This window comes from Diadema antillarum, unplaced genomic scaffold (genome assembly GCF_040938485.1).
Source record: "Diadema antillarum isolate AM-2024a unplaced genomic scaffold, OU_Dant_1.0 scf00000105, whole genome shotgun sequence".
Classification (NCBI taxonomy): domain Eukaryota; kingdom Metazoa; phylum Echinodermata; class Echinoidea; order Diadematoida; family Diadematidae; genus Diadema; species Diadema antillarum.
The window spans coordinates 279,555-290,626 of record NW_027270994.1 but is presented as its reverse complement, the minus strand read 5'-3'; positions in this window follow the sequence as shown (position 1 = coordinate 290,626).

The following is an 11,072-nucleotide window of genomic DNA, read 5'->3' as shown; positions in this document are numbered from 1 at the left end:
GATCAAAAAGTGCTTGGGGTTGGAGTCTCTGATGCCACATGAAAAGGAGTATGTGGAACTAACAGCACACCTGTACGCTGACAGAGTGCAGTGTCTTCTCTTAAGCCAAAGGGAGACTTGATAGATGTACATGTACTTCTTTCATTCTGTTTTAACAGATATCAACTAGGTTCACGAAATGCATCAAACACACACACGTATCCACACACCCGCAGACAATGAATTTCAGTATGGTTGATATTATTTTTTTTTTTTTTTGAGGGGGAGGGAAAATGTGCAGTGTTGAATGGAGATGTGTGGGTTTCTTCCAGTAGGTTTAGTATATTTTGTAGATGTAGCGAAGGGGACATTTTGCGACAAAAAGCAAGATAAGAGGTCTTTGGATATATAGCAGGATGAGAAATAGAACGTTTTCACGTGGAGGGCTGTCCATGTAAAGAGCTGAGTCACCATTAAAAGTTTTTCAGTCATGATCATGCTCAAAGTTATGCAATGTTTACTCGATGCAAATTGCAGATTAAACAACTTTTTCTTCTTTCCAAGGAGTGCGTCTGATAACTCCTTGTTCTTACCAATGCTTTCAGTTTTTCTAAGTGCTGTGCTTTCTCTCAACTCGATCATATCTTTTTATTTTTTTTCCACTTTCTGTCTATCACATTGAGATGCTTATGATGTGAAGTAGGGGTAACATGAGCTAAAAATATGTATGAAATTGAGCACAAAGTCACAACGAGATATCTATGTAAACACTTTTTTTCTGACTCATTACTGTGCATCCCATTAAACAAAAGAAAAAAAGGAAAAAATGCTGGATCTAGCAGATTTTACTGAAGATTTCTAGATTAAGAAAAAAAAATCAGGTAACAATAGCCTGTGTATTACCTGCACATGTATTCCATTAACAATCTGATGGTGGCACTTTTAGGTCATACTTTTGGTTGTTTTTTTTTTTCTACTGTTGTTACACATATAGCTAGCATGTTAGTTGTCCCTGTGATACACTGAGAATAGGGGCTGATCATCTAAAATGAAATATGTCATCATTTTAGAGTAATTTGCTATTTTGACACAAAAGAACACATGCTTGATAAAATAGACACAGCTGAAGTCAGGTGCATTGTTTTTTTGTTTGTTTGTTTGTTTGTTGTTGTTGTTGTTGTTTTTTGTTTTTTTTTGGGGGGGATGTGGTTTGCCATTCTCAAACTTTTCCAGAGTACATATATCATTGTGACCCAGAGAGCAATGACTAGGCTAGAAAAGTTGTTTGCTGTACTTTAGGTCTGTGATGTCACTTAGAGACATGGGTATTAAATGTTATCAAACATGCTCATCAAGTCATAATGTGCAGAAGAAAAAAGGTTATTTATGACGTGAGATATAGGAGGAATAAATGTCAGTTTAGTTATCAATCTGACAAATGTTCAATGCATAGAGAGACATTTTTAGCATATACGACGAGTGTCTGTTTATGATGGGAGCATTGCTTTTGCCAGATGTTACTGCGATTATTATCGTACTCTTCCAAGCAAATATTTCTGTGCCAACATTATCCCCTGCTCCAGTTTCAGATGTAATGAGACCTGGCCATTGGATAGGGCATTGATGGTTTCACCTGCTTTTCATATGTGATCCCATCTTTTATTCAACGGTACAATTATCTTCATGTCATTTTCAAACGAGGAAATTGTTAATCAAGAAGAGAGCCAGCATCATTTTGACATGCTTCTCCTCTGCTGCCTGGCTCATTTCAATTTAGCTTCTTCTTTTTTAGACTTATTTTTCTGCCTCCTATTATTAAAGGTATGTTGATGACCGCTCAAGAGATGTTGCTGTAATTGTGCTTTGTATAGATCTATGTTGATAGGGTGAAAACATGATACTTCATCTAAATCTACACTCCCTGTCTGAACTAACGGGGCAGTGTTATTGTACGATGCACCTACATCTGAAGAAAAATATAAGTTCACTCATTTTTTATATATAATTGCAATGATATTGCCTGTGTGGTCATGTCAAATAAATCAACAAGCCTGTGTCAGAAGCTGCATTTTATATGGGCTGTTTCATAAGTAAAGTGCTGGTCACAAATTCACCAGGAGTACTTCTCTGATATCCACCTACTTATTACCATATTAACTTATATTTATCTATATATAGGTGTATACATACACAGGCAAGCTTGTTAACCTGCAAACTAGAAAACCTTCTTATAACAAACATGGATACATTGAGATCTCAGCAGTATAAGTACAAGAGGATTTTCTCATTAAAACCATTTTTATGCTCTTATTTACTTTATGCTTCTACATGATTTCTTTGTAACAAGAAAATTCTTGCAGTCTCAACTATCTTGTTATTCCAGGGTTTGTCTGTCTGTGTGTATATATATTTATTTAATTATATACAAATGTAATTCATCTTGTTGTTGACCAGCTGCTGCCAGAGAAATCACAGATATTATTTTTAGTTTGATTGTTGTAAAGAGCTATGTGAAACCAGGCCCACATTAATTCTGATTTTGTCTTGACATTCCATGTTAAGTCATTATCTCAGTGAAGTCACGTGTATACAGTGTTCAAGAATGTGATTTCGTTTGTCACATCAAAAATAAAATATTCTGCGCTTTCTCATGTAATGTTGTGAAATGGCAATAATCCTTATCATGGCAAGAGTCTGTCAGCTTTCATCTTAAGAGTGTTAAGTGTATAAGCAGTCGTTCAGCAATTCCTTCTAGTTGAGTCGGCACTAAGGCACTTGTACATGTACATAGAGAGATGATTATGATTACATCTCGCACAGTGTTGAATTTACTTTCTAACTGTAACCATTTTGGAAATGAAATTTGTGAGCAATTGAATCATGTGATATTAATTTGTAAAGTGTTATGAAAGTGAAGCATTTGATGTAGGCATGTTAACTCAAAGACTTCTCTGTACAACACCTTGCACTGGTTTTGCAATCCGTGCACGACGCTCTCAGTTGTTGGGAAATTATTTGCAGGTTTTCCATATTCTAGTGTGACATTTTGGAGGTTTCGTTTTTCAACTAGCAGAAAGTTGTTGAAGTCATGGACTTCATTCACTTTGCAGAAGTTTCATCAGTTGTTAAAGTTTCTGAATGTATTTGTCATTTATGTCTGGGCTGTTTCTGCTCTCACAAGCAGATGGTAACATTCACGTCTACAGAGCCAGGAGTGTGGCATCAAAATAGTTGGTAAAATGAATATCTATCGTCAACTTAGGAGTGGATGGTTCTGTTATCTGAATGGAGCTTTTCTCTTCGAGTTTATATGTGTGTCTTGAGAACACCTAATGCTGTTAGGAGTTTTGTTGAGAGTGAGAGAGGATAATACTTCAGTATAATCAGGAATATTTATATATACATACATATATCTCATTTTCTGTTCAAAGCTGTTAACATGTATATCAACCAAAGTATCATCTTTCACCTCAGTGGTTTTTTTTTTGGTTTCTTTTCAAGCCATCCTTTTGTATGGTAATTTAATGTCAGCCCGCCATGCATCATTGTCAATATGACCTACTTTTCTGTCGTGTTTGGCTAATTTGCATCCAAATGAATTGTTTTCCCCATGATATGCATTCCCCGTGTTTGTTTATTTCTTTTTTTTTTCTCTCTCTCTTCCCTCTCAAGATTCTTTTACAGACAACTCAATCTCCTTTGATCCCATGGAGAGAAGTAATCCCATTTCCAGTGTGTGCGTGTGTGTGTGTGTGTATGTGTGTGCGTGCTCTCATCAATAATGCATTGCCAATATAATCCGGTTGTTGATGTGTATATAAGCTTTCTATTTGTTGGATATTTGCTGCCATGGCGACCAGTGGTTGAATTCACCACAGATCTCTGAGGTAACCTAATGAAGAGACTATAGACTGTGGCGTGGCTTATAATTGTATCATATTTCATTGTGGCATTCATGAGCAAAAGAAATACCCTTTATGCAATATTGCTCTGTAGGGGGTATTACAAAAAAACAACAACAGCAACTAAATTGTGAGGGAAAAGAAGTGACAGCTATACTTGCATATAAAGATGAAAGTTATGTTCTATTTACTCTGTTTGTATATTTTGGTGTATGTGGGCTAATTTAAAAGAAAAAACAACAACCAACAAGTTATTGACGCAATGTTTGGAAAGTTATGTATTATTGTCATGCATTTTAAGAGAAAGTGAGGCGATGTTCCTCAAATTAAATTATGAAACAAACAAACCATGTTTTGCTTAAGTTTTTTTTTTTTCTAGTGTCTGAGATTACTATGCTTATAGAATTGTTGGAATGGTGATTGTGAAGATATCAACTTACATAATGTTCTATGCTTGTACATTAAGTATGTACCTGTCAGTGTGTGTGAATGTGTATATCTGTATTTAGAATTATGAGTATATCTCAACCAGAACAGTAACAATGATAAAGTCACACTTGTTATGTTCACAACAGTTAAAATGATGACAAATTATACTAGCACTGGTATCACTTGCAACGATTTCAGTGATGATTAAACTGATGGCATGACAGAGATAACAGCGTTAATCATGACCAATTATAACAGCAAATATTCAAACTTCTACAAACCTTACACACTTCTGGAAAACAGCGACAGCCTTTTAAACCGTCACGGAATGGTGTATTACACGTGCATACTCCTAAAAGGTAGACACAAGCCAACTCGAGTCCTGATTTCACCACGATGGACGAGCCATTCTCACTATTCATGTCTTGCCAGTCATGTCTTTGATACACTTTCCCATCCGCAGGAAAGTAAATGTGATGGTTTAATGTTCGGGGAGTCCTTGAGGAGAGAAAGCATTAACGCCTCAAGGTCCATGCACTCAAATTCGTTGCGCCAAGTCGCATCTTCAAATCCAGCAATTCCAATCTCTCCTCCTCCCCCCCCCCCCCACTTTTTGTGTTCTTGAATTTCCATTACACAATGCATTCTTCATGGACCAACATTAGATGTAATCTATGATTCACATCGTAAGACATGGACCTTTTTGTGGTTGGCAAACTAGAATGATAGTGAAAGAGACTTCACGCGTGTGTCGATTTTCATGTCTTGATCATGTTCTAAAGAGTTTTTTCGCGCAATGTTCAGAGGTAAACTGTTGTCAAAATGATGGTCAGACACACTCATGGAGTCAATGTAGTCCCCTCTCTTCCAACAGTTTTTTATTTGAACATTTGAACAAAGCTCGAACTGAGTGGAACTCAGGGTTTGTTTGTTTTGTTTTGTTTTGTTTTGTTTTTTGCTTAATTTGTTGTTGTGTGTATGTGTCCATCTTTTATGGGACTTTATGCATTATGAAGACTCAGATCATCTGTATTCTCCAATAAAGTCTAGCGAGAGCTAATTCAATTCAGTGAACCTGCAAAAACAAACAAAATACACACTCACAACCACACAGATTATAGACCTTCTTCGTAAACATGATTATACAAAATGTTAAAGAAGTTAGAAGACTCAGACTTCTTCTTCTTTTTTCAGATTAATTGGTATTTCTTATTGGTTAGAAATTCTGATGAATAATTACCGATCTGGAGTCACAGCAAGACGACAGCCTGAGAGTGGAAATCTAGAACATTGATGAATTCCAGTAATTCCGGTAATTATAATATGATTAAATATAAACTTTGTGCTTTTTCTTGGCAATCGTTCTGTATGCAAATTGATATGTAACTCGTGTGATTATATTGCAAATGTATATGTTTCACGATTATTGCTGAAAATAGTCATAATTGCACTTATTTTGTAAATTGCGGGGAATTGATGTATACTAGTAAAAGAGATTGCATACAGAGGATAAATCAAATCAGAAAATATGATGTGGTATCATCCTTATACAAGAAAATATCGAGCTCCCACACGAAAATCTGATAACAATGTATCATGAGAAAGAAAATAAGGACTATCAAAATAGAGACAGCAAGAACTGGTTTTGACTCTTCATAATTCTAATTAATCATTACGCAATCTATTAACATTCAATCAGTTTATAATCATAAATACTCCACATTTCCACTGCACGGAAAAAAAATCGTACAGCACAAACAAGCATTAATATGTTATTTGATCATGTTAACTTTTCTTATTTAGAAAAGACGACTTGCAACCTGTCGAACGAAGATTAAGGTGTACGAAATGCTGATCATCTAATTTAAGAGTTCGGTTTCTTCTTTTATTCATAAGGTCGTAATGCCTTCTCGGTTGATGGAAATTGTTAGTGAAATATCATTGGGAAAGTATCAATGAGTCATCAAGTGCTTAAACATGCAAATATTTTGTTTCGGAACATTATACGTCCTGTCAAGAAAGTCGGAATTTCTTTTTAAATGCACTACAAAAGAACTCATTATGTTTCGACTTTGACTCAGCACAAGTCAAGGAAAAGGAAATGTGGTACTTTATAATTATGCAAACATGTCGGTAGTTAAGATGTCAAAGATGTATCAGTGCCAGAGGTAAAAATGTCAGAGAGTAATATAGTGCTTAGACTGATATACTTACGCTCAATTTTATACAATTTTGACCACCGATATCTGTAGCTTTTGACATTTTTACCTTTGAAATTTAAACCTCTGACATTTTTCCGTCTTAAGTTATATCAAAACTTAATTAAACTCAAATTACTGGCCTGCGCCAGTTTAACAGAAGAATTTTTCGCGCTCGTTTTTCCATGTTTGATGAATCAAAACAAACTATACAATTCATTTGATTTCCTGCTGAGATCAACAAGGCAGGACAGGAGATGAATAAAAGGAATATCATTGGCGAAATAACTAAAAAGCGGACAATATTGCAAGGATTACCGACGTTTGGGTCTTTGCAGGTTTTTGAAGAGGTTATTTTTGTTTTGACATGTGAATGAGGTAAATGAATCAACAAAATAGCACCAACTGCAACACAATACAGACATGTAATAAAAAAAAAAACACACAGCAGTTTACGAAGAAAGTTTCGCCTTCATACAATACAAAATTGTTTTGCAACTTCCCGATTTTTTTTTTTGTTGTACTAGATTCTATAGTTTTTGCCTGATGTCGCTTTCACTTTGTGCAGTCTTCGTCAGAACGATCGGGAAAGCTATTAAACGGAAACATATTCCATGTCCATTCTTGCGCGACCATGGGTCATGCGTGTGTTTATGGATATATGCTCTATACTGTCCTCGCTTATTATAGCACTCTTGCAATGCTGAAGGTGAAATAAAAATTTATGGATGAGGAGAAGAAGGAGGATTTTGATCGCCATCGGCGTTTTTCGGTCTCCTTTTTCTCCAGCAATTTGCGAGAACAATCCCTGCTCTTCCCTGATTCGCCTCGAAAGCCGAGAAGAACATGTGGGCGTTCAGTCGCTGATCTTGATTCGTTCTTGCCAATTATTGATGGATTGTTCGTTATCAATGTTATGAAACACGCCTTAAAAATTAGGAGAGAGCTGGAGCTCCTTGAGCCCCATTGTTGTAGGACTTATTTATTGAATGTTGGAAAAAATGACTACAAACTGACAACGCTTGCATCGGCTGGAACATGGTTCTTCCATGACCTGTAGAGGAAGCTTTTGTTTACGATTTTTGTTGTTCCAGAATGTATATTTTATAAGAGTCGTTACTGCATAGAAAATAATACCAGCCTTGTGCCAGCGTTATGTTGGGACTCGCAAAATGAAAGTTTACTTGTAAGTGTTGAACAGTCAAAAGAAGTATAAGCTTTATATAAGTTACAAAGTTAGTATAGGTTATTATTAAAGATACAAAACTTGATTCTAATTCTAATTATGTTATTGATTGCAATTATTTCGAACGACAAAAGCAAACATTTGTTTTAACGTATCTTCAGAAAATAAGGACAACGTAATCCCATATATTTGAACAAAACAGCATCAGTTAAAACGTTTTTGATGTTTTAAAGTGGAAATGAATGTGTAAATTAAAACTATAAAAAATTAAGTATTTATATATGTATATAATATGATATATACACATATTATATATATATATATATATATATATATATATATATATATATACATAAAGTTTGATCACAGAACTGGTAACTAAGCGCTATTTTTTAGCATGGAACTAAGTCCCTCATCATCAGGTAGAGCAAATAAAAACCTTCCCAGTGATATCTTACTTATTACATAAAAGGGACCTGAAAGCTTGCCCGAGACTTCTCCTAATGTAGCAAACAATTATTGAGTTTTATACCTAAGTTCCACGTATTGACATGGATCGAGTAGGCCTATGTACAGCAGGCGTATGGAAAGGGGTCATCCCACGAGATTGACACCCACGAGTCATACAGCCCACGAGTCATACAGCCCATGAGTCATAAAGCCCATGAGCTCAGCACTAGGCAATTAATGTCCGTATAAAGTACGACAATATGCAAACAAGGCCCACGGATCCGACAGTATAGGTATAAAAATGGGTAAATGAGTCCGACACTAGGCAAAAAAGGCCCACTGGAGACTGACATTACATCACGGGGCTTTTACTTTGCCTCGTATCGAGCTCATGGCCTATGTGACTAGTCGCATTGGGCTTTATTTCTCGTAGATGTAGAACTCGTGACGTTCATGCTATGGTAAAGCTGTCATTGGGTCCTCAAAATGAATCTATCTGTTACGATTTAACTTGAGTGTATTACAAATAACCTCCATATTTAGCTTCTTTTTTTCAACTTGCAGCTAAAGTAATCAAATTACAAGGCTCATGGATACAACGTTTTACTGAAAACAGAATCCAAAGCATGTAAAAAAAAAAAATCAGTTATATTTCAGTAATCTCAATATCTGTGGATGTTTCGTATCCTATATACAAAAAGTAAGAGAATTACAGAAGAAATCGATAAATTGTGTGGCTATAGGTCAAAGTTATGGTATTAGTACGAAATGAAACATGAATGCATGTGAAGATCTGAACAGGAGCGTCCAATGAGTTTAAAATAGTTTTTTTTTTCCATAATGTTAGTTTGTTTTTTCTTCAAAATTGAGTTTAATTCTCGAGCAGTTTCAACCAACCATCAGACTGAAAAAGACGGATATACGAATACGTACAATGGACAGACTACTTGTTTAATCCAATTTGCATCGATTGCCTTTTCTGTCAAAACAACCATCAAGGCATTTCTATGTGAGTCTGCCTTCTGTTTAAACAAACAAACAAACAAGCAAACAAACAAACACATTTTCAAGCGTTTGCCTGTAGAACTGTGTCATAATAGCTGACGATTTTGTGCTAAACAAATCCGAAAGACGGCATGCAAAACACGTTTTGCCTTAATGATCTAGCAGAACGCCCTTTGAAATATTAAGCACGTTTTACGATTTCCGCTTCCGTCCAAAGTGGCTCGTCTCAAACAAACCAAGGGGCCTTCAGCGCCACGTAAAGAGAAAAGAGACAAAGTACAGGCCGACCTGAGGCGCCAAGCTCCGGCATGATGTGAAGGTATAAACCTGGATAACTTGGTGTAGCACACACACACATACACACACATGCGCAGGCGCACACGTACACACAAGTATGCAACTGCAGATGAGACCTTTGGATGTACCAGAGAGTAACGATACTGGTTATGGATAAACATGCTGTGCCTCTGTTGCAGGCCAGACACGTTTCTGGCATTCTCATTGAGAACAGGTAGTAACCATGTAGTATTGAAATGCCCTATCAATGAATCCAAGAGGCGCGTGAGGTGATTTTTCCAACCACATTATTGAACAAAATAATACATAATCATAATACTTAAACATAATCATATCAGGGCTCTATTATTATGCAAAAACCTTTTTTTTTTCTCTCTCTCTCTCTCTCTGGCGACCCTTTCGGGCCACTAAAATCTGGAAATTCTAAGTGTTCGTGGCTCGAAAAAAAAAGTGTAGTAGCGCTAAATGAAAGAAAACATAGCAATTCATTTTGAATCTTGACATTTTCCCTATCGGACCACCAAAATATAGACTCGATGAAAATTAATTTGGTGGCCCGACAAGAATTCGAGTAGACCATTGCCAATGTCAAACCGGGTTATACATATTAATATATATATATATATATATATATATATATATATATATATATATAGATATATATGTATATATATATATATATGTATACATGTATATATATATATATATATGTATACATATATATATATATATATATATATATATATGTATATATATATATGTATATATATATATGTATATGTATATATATACATATATATATATATATATATATATATGTACCATAATAGACATGCAATTTATTTTTTTTTAAACAAAGCATGCACATGTACACATTCCTGCGTATTGTCTTTTTTTGACTATGCAAAGAAAGTTCTCTTCATTTATTGGCTATATTAGGATCAGTTGTATCATTAGAGCAGCGCATAATCGTAATCTTAAAATCCCAATGGGATTTTCATTGTTTTGAGTCCGAGTTCTTTTATGTCGACTCTTGACGTTAAACAATTGTCATTTCACGGGGAAAAGCTGCAGCTGTCATCTGGCGAACAACTTTGCTTATCCAGTCTTGCTTTCCAGACTCATAAAAAATACTTGCATCTGTCGCATGCAGTATCCAAGAAAACTGTAGATAGAGAGAGAAAAAAAATATAAAAGATGGTATCGGTCTTAAGAAATGTCAAATATGATTATAGAGATAAACGTTTTAGTCCTTTTCGTTTAAAATGGCATTAAACAAATAGAAAACAGCACATATCAGTACATGAAGTGATTATGATATATGTATATGTATATACATATATATATATATATATATATATATATATATATATATGTATACTGAAAGAAATTAGACTGAGGCGGACGTTGCTCTCGAGAGCAACGTCCACCTCAGTCTAATTTCTTTCAGTATATATGCATCCAACAATGAGGCACCGCGCACGTTTGGGAAGGGAACTATCTCTCGCGATATATATATATATATATATATATATATATATATATATATATATACATTCCTTGTCAGCCGACTTTAGGAGAGATGTGGCACACACACACACACACACACACACACACACACAAAAT